Source organism: Dasypus novemcinctus, chromosome 3 (genome assembly GCF_030445035.2).
Source record: "Dasypus novemcinctus isolate mDasNov1 chromosome 3, mDasNov1.1.hap2, whole genome shotgun sequence".
Lineage (NCBI taxonomy): Eukaryota > Metazoa > Chordata > Mammalia > Cingulata > Dasypodidae > Dasypus > Dasypus novemcinctus.
In genome coordinates this window covers 180,537,599-180,549,544 of record NC_080675.1, presented here as the reverse complement: position 1 = coordinate 180,549,544, position 11,946 = coordinate 180,537,599, and the positions used below count along the sequence as shown (strand labels likewise).

General features: G+C 38.3%; 1 pseudogene; it reads left to right on the top strand.

Annotated features, from left to right (window-relative positions):
• The first annotated feature begins 902 nt into the window (after positions 1-902).
• Positions 903-1,379, top strand: LOC111766384 (vacuole membrane protein 1 pseudogene; annotated as a pseudogene).
• The last annotated feature ends 10,567 nt before the right edge of the window (positions 1,380-11,946 follow it).

Here is an 11,946-nt window from a genome sequence, read left to right as displayed (position 1 = left end):
CTACTCCAGCCTTTCTGCAGCAGCAAAAGGGGAAAAAATGCCATTGTCCACAGGGGAGAAGGAAATAGACTGGAAATGGTGGAACCAGGGAGTCAGAGGGTGAGGGGTGGGGTAAGATAGACGTTTTGGAGAGGGACAGTTCTGAAACACTTCTGGAGGCCACCACATCTCTGAGCAATGGGCCCACTGAAAGAATGACCACCAGATTAGGGTTTTCCCCACATTCCACCATCAAAAAGAGACCTTGATAACAGTAGATTAGAGCTGAAAGGGCTGCAAGCCATGGGTGCTCTGAGAGAACAAAGGGAAGCCCCAAATGCAAGAGAGGAGAAAAGAAAAAAACTCTGCTAGAGGAACTGGGAGTCTCTACTACCAAGAGCTACATGAAACATTAATCAGAGCCCAACTCCTTGTCATGTTGACATAAATCATCATGCGAAAGTAAATGGATTGAGAAACTTAGACCATTTCTTATGAAAAGAAAGCTGGAATAGTTATATTACTTTAAGATTGAGCAGGTTTTAGAACAACAAAGATTGACAGGGATAAAGTTATTACATAATCATAAGGGGGTCAATTTTCTAAGACATAACAATCCTAAAATGTATGCAACTAACAACAGAGTTCCAAAATACATGAGGCAAAAGCTTGTGGAGGTTTCCACCCCAATGAAGTTGATGGAGTGAGAAGCTTCAGGTATCTGTCCCCCCACAGAAGCTTTGAACAATGAGCAACAATTGGCAGAAACATCTTTCTCAAAGCTCTAGAAAGCAATGAATTGATTACAGCACTAAATCAAGAAATGGTATTTAAAAGTGGGAGGATGTGTTCCAATTGATCTATGGATACAAGCAGTTCAGCCAGTCATTTATGAGCTCCTCTTGAATTATTGCCTCTATGAAATGGCACAGAAAGGAAAAATATGTGACAAAGATGTGTGGCAATGACAAAGAGCAACATAATGGAACCTTCACGAACTCCCTTCAATGAACAGAAAGAAGAGGAGGGAAGAAAGCAGACTATTGTCCTGTGGAGACATTACTGTGCAGTAATTTTCTCTGAAAATCCTAGTCACCTTGAAGGAATGGACACCAAAATTATGGCATCATCCGAGCATTGTGGTAGTTTTTTTACTGCTACTTGCCATGCTTATAACTGAGTATTATGTTGAAGGAGCATATCAACAGTATGTGCAATGTATAGAGAAACAATTTTTATGTGCATACTTGATAGGTTTATGAATTTTGTCTTCTGTTGGAGTTGGAACTGGGCCGTGTAACTTTCTGCTTTATCTGGGCCCACATACAGCCTCAGTTACATTAGCTGTTTGTGAATGAAATTCAGTGAATTTTCCTGAACCACCCTATCTGATCAGATGAAATGGACAATGAAAAGCCATCTCAAAAGTTGGGATCAGGGAAACAGACTTTGGCCCAGTGGTTAGGGCATCCGTCTACCACATGGGAGGTCCGCGGTTCAAGCCCCGGGCCTCCTTGACCCGTGTGGAGCTGGCCCATGCGCAGTGCTGATGTGCGCAAGGAGTGCCATGCTACACAGGGGTGTCCCCCGCGTAGGGGAGCCCCACGCGCAAGGAGTACACCCATAAGGAGAGCCGCCCAGCGTGAAGGAGGGAGCAGCCTGCCGAGGAATGGCGCCGCCCACACTTCCCGTGCCGCTGACTACAACAGAAGCGGACAAAGAAACAAGACGCAGCAAAAAAGACACAGAAAACAGACAACCGGGGGAGGGGAGGGGAATTAAATGAATAAAAATAAATCTTTAAAAAAAAAAAAAAAGTTGGGATCAAGGTCTGCATGTAGGAGATCAGTACAGCAATGGGAGAGCTGTCTCCATACTTCCTGGCAAGGATAGCTCTCCTCTCAGATGCTGAACCAGGTGATGAGATGCTGTAACATGCAGAGGCTGCGCAAGACTTTGCCTGCTGGGCTAAACTGACAGGTCAAAGTCTAGTCTAGAAGGTTAGATTTTTTGGAATTTGGGGCTTTGCCTCAATTCCAAATCCTCTATTTTATCTGGATAAAATAACATTTGGATACTTTCTTGTACCTTTTTGGATCTTCTTAGTGCAACCCATTTCCAATTATGGAAAAGCAATAATTAAAATACATGTCCATAAAATCTTTCTTATACTCCATTGTCATGTACTTTTAAATTCCCTGAAATCAATAATCTGATATGCTTGGACTTTTGGTTATTCTTGGACTCTCTTTTTCCTTCCTTTTCCTTTCTAGAGAATTTATTCACACCCCTTTTGCTTACCCCAAAGTCTGGAGATACAACTCTGCTGAATTTGGTGCTTATTTTTCTGCATGCAAGAACTTTGAAGTTTCTAGTGTTCTCTACCTTCTCATTATGCTAAAAATATGGGGTTTTATGAGGTTTCATATCTTTTTCTTGTTGATCAGTATTGTTTATTTGTTCTTGATGATTGTGGATAAATTTGGATAGGTAGATTACTCTTAGTATTTTTGCATTGTTTCCCACCTTCCTTTGTTTTGCAAATGCAGACAATACCTCTTAATTGGATTAGAAAACTGGATACTCAAAACAAAAACCATAGCACCAAAATTCAGCACCATGTGCATTTATTTTATGATCATGTTTCATATCTTCCCTCTCTATATCTATAAATAGAAATATAGATTTTCATATACATTTTATTAAAAGACAGACTTTAAAAATGGAATTCTGCTAGAGACCTGTTTTGTAATCTGAATATTTTTACTTGCTATATAATAAAAATATGTCCTATCAAAGCATATTTATCCACATCATCCCACCATTTAATGGCTACCTTACATAAGTGTATTTAACTTATTTAATTTGACTGTGCATTTAAATTTATTCCATTTTTCTCAATATTTATGAAGGAAAAAATAACTCCTTTCAGAGCCCCTGTGTTCTCATCACATTTTACCTTTTGTTTCTCTACACAAATGATAATATATTCAAAATTTCATCTAAAAGCTGTTAATATGGCTATTAATATAACTTGCTATCTTTTTGAGCTAAGTAAGATAACAGTATAGGTCATTAATTATCACTGTCATTAGAGAGTTTAAATAGCTGCTGTTCAGCTTACTCTGCAGTCTTTTTCCCTTGTCTTCAGCACCAATACAGGAATGTTTTAGTTTCCCAGCTTCTAAAACAAATACCATACAATGAGTTGGCTTAAAAGCAGGAACTTATTGGCTCACAGAGGCTGGAAGGCTTGCTTCTTCCCAGGGTCACCATCTTCTGACTGACCAGCAATCTTTGAGGTTCTTTTGGTTTGGGCATCACATGGCAATGCACATGGTGGTAACTACTTTCTCTTCGAGGTATCATTGACTTCCAAATCGAGCTTTTCCCCGTGACTTCTTTTTCTGTGTCTGATTTCCTTTGTTTATAAGTGCTTTGATTTTCGAAAGGGCTGTCAATGCAAAATAGCAGAAATGGGTTGGCATTTATAAAGGGGATTCATTTGGGATGAAAGTTTACAGTTTGAAAGCAATGAAAAGTCCAACTCAAGGCCCCATAAGAGGTGCTTTCTCATCAAAGTCAGTTGCCATGTGTTGAAGCAAGATGGCGGGAATCTCTGCTGAGGTCTTTGTTTTCCCTTCCAGGATGTACCATCTTCCAGAGCTCAGGGTGGGCAACTAAGCATGGGGCTTGCCTTTCACTGGGCCTCCTCTCTTAGGCTCAGCTGCTCCTCTTTATTCCAAAATTCAAATGCAAGCTATCAGGTATATGGCTCACCTCTCCCTGGGCCTCAGCTCTTTGAATCTCCTTTCTCTCACATGATAAGGTCAAATATGGCAGAGCTTCCTTTTCCTGTGTCTCCATTTTTATCAGACTCAGTAAGAGGGCAGAGGCTCAACCTGAGTCACACCTCACTGACATAGTCCAATTGAAGGGGTCTCACACCCACAGAAATGAATTATTTCACAAACATAATCCTGTTCTTTTGGGGATTCATAAAATAATTTCAAACTGCTACAATAAGCACTTCTACCATATTGGACAAAGGCCCACCCTCATTTAATTTGGGCCTACCTTAACTAATAACATCTTCAAAGGTCTTTTTTACAAATGGATTCACATCCACAGGGCCAGGGGTTGGGAACTAAATATACTTCTTCTTGGGGACATGATTCAATCCCCAATGAGGAACAAGAAAGGGTTTATTCTTTGAGCTTTAAAATTCAGGCTTTTTTTTTAATACTTAAAAAAAATTTTTTTCAATACTTTAGATTACATAAATGTTACAAAAAATATAGGAGATTCCCTTATGCCCCACTCTCTATCCCACCCACACTTTCCCACATTAACAACATCTTTCATTAGTCCGGTATATTTGTGACAACTGATGAACACATATTGGAGCATTGCCCCTAAGTGAGGATTATAGTTTACATGTTAATTTGCACTTTGTCTCGCACAGTTTTGGAAGTTCTGACAAAATATATAATGGCCTATATCCATCACTGCAATGTAATTCAGGAGAATTCCAATGTCCCCAAAATGCCCCCATATTACACCTCTTTTTCCTCTCCCTCCACTCAGAACTGCAGGTGGCCACTGCCTCCACATCAGTGATATGAGTTCTTCCATTACTAGAATGACAATGAGTCTATAAAAGAATAATCACAAATCTACTCTACTCCATCATTCATTCCCCAATCCTGAGGATTCTTGGATGTTGATGCCCATTCTGCCTCTAATTGAGAGGGGGCTTAGATCCCATGGAGCTGATGGATGAGGCTATCTTGCTTGCAGTTGCAGATTCTCTCCGTTCCTTGGCATGGGCTTTGTCCATCATCATTTCCTTGATAGTTGTCCTGGATGAGTCCAATGAACTGGAGAGTAGGTGTTGCAACTCTTTTGAGATTCAGGGCCCAAATGGCACATGGAAAGCCCAAAGATTTGTCTCTTGGACACACACCTGTCAAGTCTAGTACTATCGGCTCAAACAAAAGTGGCTGAACAATCGTCTGTAGGGAAAACACAAATGAGTCCAACTTTGTCACGCTAGGGTGAAATTCAGACTTTTTTTAATTAGTAGAGAAAGATTAAGGACAAAACAGAAAAGATGTTCAATCCTTGACATAATCAGGAAGACTGAAAAAGTTGAAAGAGAATAAATGATCTCCCTCCATGATACAATACTTTATCTGTGCACACCTTAATATACCCTTCATGCCAAGTAACATGAAAATCAAACTTTACTGGTTTTAATAGAGTTCCTGTGAATATCTTAACTGTTTTCAATTGTGAGAGGAAAAAAATTTTAGAAATACATTTTAAATAACTTTGAGAAATATTTCAATAAACATAAACTCTCATAAACTCTAATACCAGGAAAGAATTTTGGTTTTACATTCAAAATAATGAAAATTAATTTTGGTTATGTAACCTCAATGGTACATACTGTTTTCACATAATTAGATGCTATTGAAAGAAATAGAAATATATTCAAAGAAATACATTTTATGAGTAACTTCAATTTATTGCTTATTTAATTTTTCATAATTGTTTAAGTTTGAATTGGTGACTATAACTTATGCATTTTCTTTCTTTTCTTGGTATTGTCTTTAAATTATTAACACATATACTTGAAAACAGTTTTTTTAAAAATTTATCAGTTTCTCTATCCTCCCCAAAATAGATAAGAGTCTTAGCATGATATTATCCCCTCTACCTCTATTTCACTTTCTCCCATGTTATTATCTGGCATTTTATTATCAGATTTATATTGTAAAACTGAAAAATAACTCAGTTAGGCAAAAGGATCCCGCAGTAATAATTTTGTTCATTATTTTTTGTATTCCATTTCTTCCTCCTGCTTTTTCCTCTTGCTGAAGTATAATTTCTAATGATTTTTGCAAAGAGTCCATCAGTTGTAAAATTTCTAAGTTCTTGATAACCTAAAATGTCAGCATTTTGATGTTACATTTGAATGTAGTTTGACTGGATATAACATTCTAGTTTAAAAGTACCTTTATTCTAGCTTCTTGAAACTATTGCTCCATTACTGTCTTAGACTCACTCCTGTTAAACAGAGGCTAATGTTAGAATGATTCTTACTACTTTGTAGGCTTTTTTTTCCTCCATGGTAAATCTGAGAAAGTTTTGCTTTTTTTAAAAATTTCATTCTGGGGAATTGTCACCTATTTAAATCTTTATTGATATATGACAAATACAGAAAAGTGCAAAAAATATAAATGTACAAGCTCAATGAATTAGCACAAAGTAAACGTGTGTAACACAGCCAAGGGGAAGAAAAAGATATTTGTTAACACTTGTGTCAGAGGTCAACAAATTAAGAAAAGAAAGTATTGACCTCAATTTGATAAAGAACAAAGAACTACAATGAAAATCATACTTAATGGTGAAAGATTGAATGCTTTCTTTCTATGACTGAGAACAAGCAAGGATGCTCACTCTCATCACTCTTATTCAACACGGTATCGAAAGTTTTAGCCAGTGCAATGAGGCAAAAGAGGAAGAAGAATTAGAAGAATTACACTTAGACTTAGAATTAGAATTTTAGAGTTAGAAGAAGAAAGAGGAAAAGGAGAAAAAATACCAAGTATACAGATTGGAAAGGAAGAAACAAAACTGCTCTATTTCATGAGTTCAGCACCTCACAGAATAATTAAACAACACTCAAAAATTAATCACACATCTATATAATAACAAACAAACACGTGAAAATGGAAATTGAAAACACAATACTGGAGGCAGGGCAAGATGGCATCAGAGTAAGTGCATCCACATCATCTCTTCTGCAAAAAAAAATGACTGAGTGGGGACAAAATACCTCCTCAGTGAGCTGTTTTGGGAACCCACAAAGCAGAAGGCTTCTGAACTTTGATCTGGGGGGAGAGTGACAAAAAGAGTGATTGTTCAAGATAAAACCATGGGTTTCTGGTCCTTATGCCTGAAGTTGGGGGAAGGCTAAGCCCTTCCCTTAGGGTGGGTAGCCACGGAGTTCCCCAAATGCCACTGGCGTACCCCAAACCCTGTGTTCCCCAAATCTGTGTTGCCTGAACCCAGCGTTCTCCAAACTCTGAACCATGCCATTCCCCAAGCCTTCCAGTCCTGGACAAACTCTGAGAGTGGGAGAGTTCTGGTGAAGGGTTCAGAGGGGCCTGAGGAGTGTGGGTTCAATTGTCTGGACCTCCCTTTTTGAACTTTGAGGAGCATATCAGCTGGCTTGAGGAGAAAGTAGGAAAAGGTGAGAGGCAAATCTGCTGAGGCACCTGATATACCTAAACGCCCTGGGATACGGAAAATTGGTCTAGGGGAAGGTGGAGTCAGGAAATTGACTAGTCCTGTGCAACACACCTAAGGGAGGGGAACAGTAGGAAGTACTTGGTAGGCTTCCAAGGTTTCCTGGCAAGGCGTGGGTGCTCTCTCTCAAAGAGACTGAGAGTCATTATTTTCTGTGGTGTGTTGAATCACCAGGATTCCATTTGAATCTCAGAGGGGAGCTTTCACATCGACTTCCTGGTACCCTGTTAGAGAGGGAAGCAAGGAAGGGAGAAAGGGGGAAGAACAGATTCCTAATCAGTTCATTCAATTGCAAAGAGAACTCCTTCCTTGAGGGCTTCTCTGGTTTTGTTTTGTTTTGGTTTTTTCCTTGTCTTTCCTTCCTCTTTATCCCCCCACCCCATTTTTTAAATCTTTTTTTCTATTAGGTGCTGCTGGCAGTGATTGGTGTTTGCTGTGCTTCCTCATCCTCACTTCCCTCTTTTCTTTGTGTACTGATTTTGGCTACCAACATTATCCCTTTTCCTTCCTACATCTTTCTATCTTCCACCTTATGTTGTTGCTCTTACATTCCACCTCTCTTTCAACCCCAGTTTTTCTGGGTTTTTATTTCTAACACTTCTGCTTTTTATCTTTTATTAACTCTTTATGTTATTGTCCTTTCTTTTCTCTTTCCCTCCCTCCTGATAACACTGACCTTTTAATTCATACTATATTCTTCTCTCTATTCAGTTTCCACTTTTTTATTCCTATAACTCTACACAGCTTACATGAGTTTAATATTCATTCTCCTAGGTCTTATATGGTTCATCTGCTAACATTTACTATCAAAACTATTATTATATTTTTTCTTTTCTTACCTCTTTTGCATATCCTGGCCTTAATCTTTTTCCTTCAAAGGAACTTAAAAAACAATAAGGAACAAGAATAAGAAGAACAAAGAGAAAACTTAACACACACACAAAAACAGCACCTAAACAAAGCCCGAGTTTAGAAGGAGAAGCTAATCAACTGAACAAACCTATCAAGATAAAATGATGACCAAAGAGCAACAAAAAATTACAAACCATACCAATAATCAAGAAGACATGGCCTATTCCAGAAACAAACTAAAAACCAGGAAGAGGAGCAGAACATTGAACAACTAATCAAAATCTCCAAACAAATATCCTGGACCAACTTAATGAAGTGAAAGAAGAGATTAAGAATATTAAGAAACATTTGGAGAGCATACTAAAGAAATTGTAAACATATGCAAAAAGATAATGGATATGATGGTGGTGAATGGCACAATTCAAGAAATCAAAACTACACTCTGAGCAAATAACAGCAGATTTGAAGAGGCAAAAGAAAGAATTAGTGATGTGGAAGACAATGCATCTGAAATCAAACAAATAGTAGAGTTGATCAATAAAAAGATAGGAAAAATTCATCAGGGACTTAGGGTTTTGAATGACAACACAAAAAGAACAACCATATGCATTATAGGCATCCCAGAAGAAGAAGAGAAAGGAAAGGAGACAGAAGGGGTGTTGGAGAAAATGATGGCTGAAAACTTCCCAAGCCTATTGAGGGAGATAGATGTATATGTCCAGGAAGTGCAACACACTTCATACAGTATAAATCCCAACAGGCCTACCCCAAGACATATACTTGTCAAATTATCCAATTTGTTTCTCAAGATAAAGAGAAAATATTGAAGGCAGCAAGAGAATAGAGAACCATCACATACAAGGGAAACTCAATAAGATTAAGTGGTGATTTCTCATCTGAAACCATGGAGGCAAGAAGGCAGTGGTATGACATAGTCAAGGTACTAAAAGAAAAAATTTCCAATCAAGAATACTCTATCTAGCAAAGCTGGCATTCAAAAATCACAGAGAGTTCAAAATATTCACATATAAACAGAAATTAAGAGAATACGCCAATAAGAAACCTGCACTTCAAGAAATATTAAAGGGAGTTCTGCAGAAGGAAAGGAAAAAAAAAACCAGGAGAGACAGAGTTGGAGAACAGTGTAAGAACAACTTAAAAGACAGAAAGAGAAATAAAGCAACATATGACATCCACAAATCCAAAGAAAATATGGCTAATATAAGTAATTCCTTGAGAGTAATAACACCGAATGTTAATGGATTAAACTCCTTATCAAGAGAAACAGATTGGTAGAAGTGCTAAGAAAATATGACCTATTTATATGCTGTCTACAAGAAACCCACCTTAGAACCAGGGATTCAAGAAGGTTGAAAGTGAATGACTGGAAAACAGTCTTACAAGCAAACAATAACCAAAAAAGGGCAGGAGTAGTTACACTAATATTGGACAAAATAGACTAAATGTAAAACTATTGTGAGAGACAAAGATGGACAGTATGTATTAGTAAAAGGGGTAATCTTTCAAGAAGAAAGAACAATCATAAACATTTATGCACCTGGGCAATGGAATTGGCCCAGTGGTTAGGGCATCCGTCTACCACATGGGAGGTCTGTGGTCAAACCCCAGGCCTCCTTGACCTGTGTGCAGCTGGCCCACGTGCAGTGCTGATGAGTGCAAGGAGTGCCGTGCCATGCAGGGATGTCTCTGCGTAGGGGAGCCCCACGCGCAAGAAGTGCACCCTGTAAGGACAGCCGCCCAGCATGAAAGAAAGTGCAGCCTGCCCAGGAATGGTGCCGTACACATGGAGAGCTGACAGAACAAGATGATGCAACAAAAAGAAACACAGATTCCTGTGCCACTGACAACAACAGAAGTGGTCAAAGAAGACACAGCAAATAGACACAGAGAACAGACAACCAGGGTGGGGGGTGGGGAAGAGGAGAGAAATAAATAAAAATAAATAAATCTTAAAATAAATAAATAAATAAATAAACATTTATGCATCTAACCAAGGTACCTCAATATGCATGGGGCAAACACTGGAAAAACTAAGTGGAGGAATAGATGCCTCTACAATTATAGTGGGGAGCTTTAATGCACCATTATCACCATTAGACAGAGCATCTCAACAGAGAATCAACAGAGAAGCAAAGACTTTGAATAATATGTTAGAGGATCTGGACTTAATAGACATATACAAAACACTATACCCCAATACAGCAGGATATACATTCTTCTCAAGTGCACATGGATCATTCTCTGAGATAGATTACATGCTAGGCCACAGAGAAAGTCTCAATGAATTCAGAAAGATTGAAATCATACAAAATAATTTCTCTGACCACAGTGGAATGAAGCTGGAAATCTGCAAGGGTCAGAGACCCAGATTTGGCCCCAAGATATGGAAGTTAAACAATATACTCTCAGAAGAACAGTGGGTCGAGGAGGAAATCGCTAAAGACATCAACAACTACCTTGAAACTAATGAAAATGATAACACATCATATCAAAACTTATGGGATGCAGCAAAAACTGTACTGAGAGGGAAATTTATAGCCATAAATTCATACATCAAAAAAGAAGAAGGAGCTAAAAGTGAAGACCTAACTGAACACTTGGAGGAGTTCGTAAAAAATCAACAAACTAACCCCAAAGAAAGAAGAAAGAACAAAGATCAGAGCAGAGCTAAATGAAACAGAAAATCAAGCACTAGAAAAAATAAAACAAAGAGCTGGTTTGTATTAGTGAGGGTTCTCTAGGGAAACAGAATCAACAAGAGATCTCTGTCAATAGTATGCAATTCTATAAGAGTCTCTAATGCAGCTGTGGGGATGCACAAATTCAGGTTCCACAGGCAGGCTGCAACCAGGGGCTGCAATGAAAGTCCAGTGAAGGTTCTTGATGAGTTCTGAGAGATGTTGGTTGTCCAGAGACAAGCTAGGAAATTCTCTCTCAATGCTGGACTCTCTTCCCCTTTTAAGGCATTCCGCTATTTGGTTAAATGTCACTCATTGATGATGGCAATCTACCTAATTAATGTAATTATAACCAGCTATCTATGATTTACCACTGCAGTAAAGTCAATGGTGACTGAAGGCCATAAATGCCCTTGTATTAGTTAGCCCAGTGCTTGCTTGACCAAACAACTGGGCACAATTGCCTGACTGAGTCGACACAATAGCCTAACCATCACATGGTTCTTTAAGAAGATTAATAAAATTGTAAAAGCCTTAGCTAGACTAACAAAGAAAAAGAGAGAAGATGCAAATACACAAAATAAGAAATGAGAAAGGGGATATCACCACTGATCCCACAGAAATAAAGACTATCATAAGAGGATACATTTAAAAAAATGCCAAAAAATGGACAATTTAGAGGAAATGGACAAACTCCTAGAAAAACACAAACAGCCTACATAGGCAAAAGAAGAAATTGATGATCTCATTAAACCAATCACAAGTAAAGAGATAGAATCAGCCATTAAAAACTTCCTAACTGAGCAGAGTCCTGGGCCAGATGGCCTCACAGGTGAATTCTACCAAACATTCTGGATAGAATTAATACCCATCTTGCTTAAACTCTTGAAAAAAATTGAAGTAGAAGGAATGTTGCTTATGATGCCAACATTACCCTAGTACCAAAGCCAAACAAAGACATCACAAGAAAGGAAAATTACAGACCAAACTCTCTAATGAACCTAAATGCTAAAATCCTCACCAAAATACTTCCTAATCATATTCAACAAACATCAAATGAATTATACACCATGACCAAGTAGTTTTCATCCCTGATATG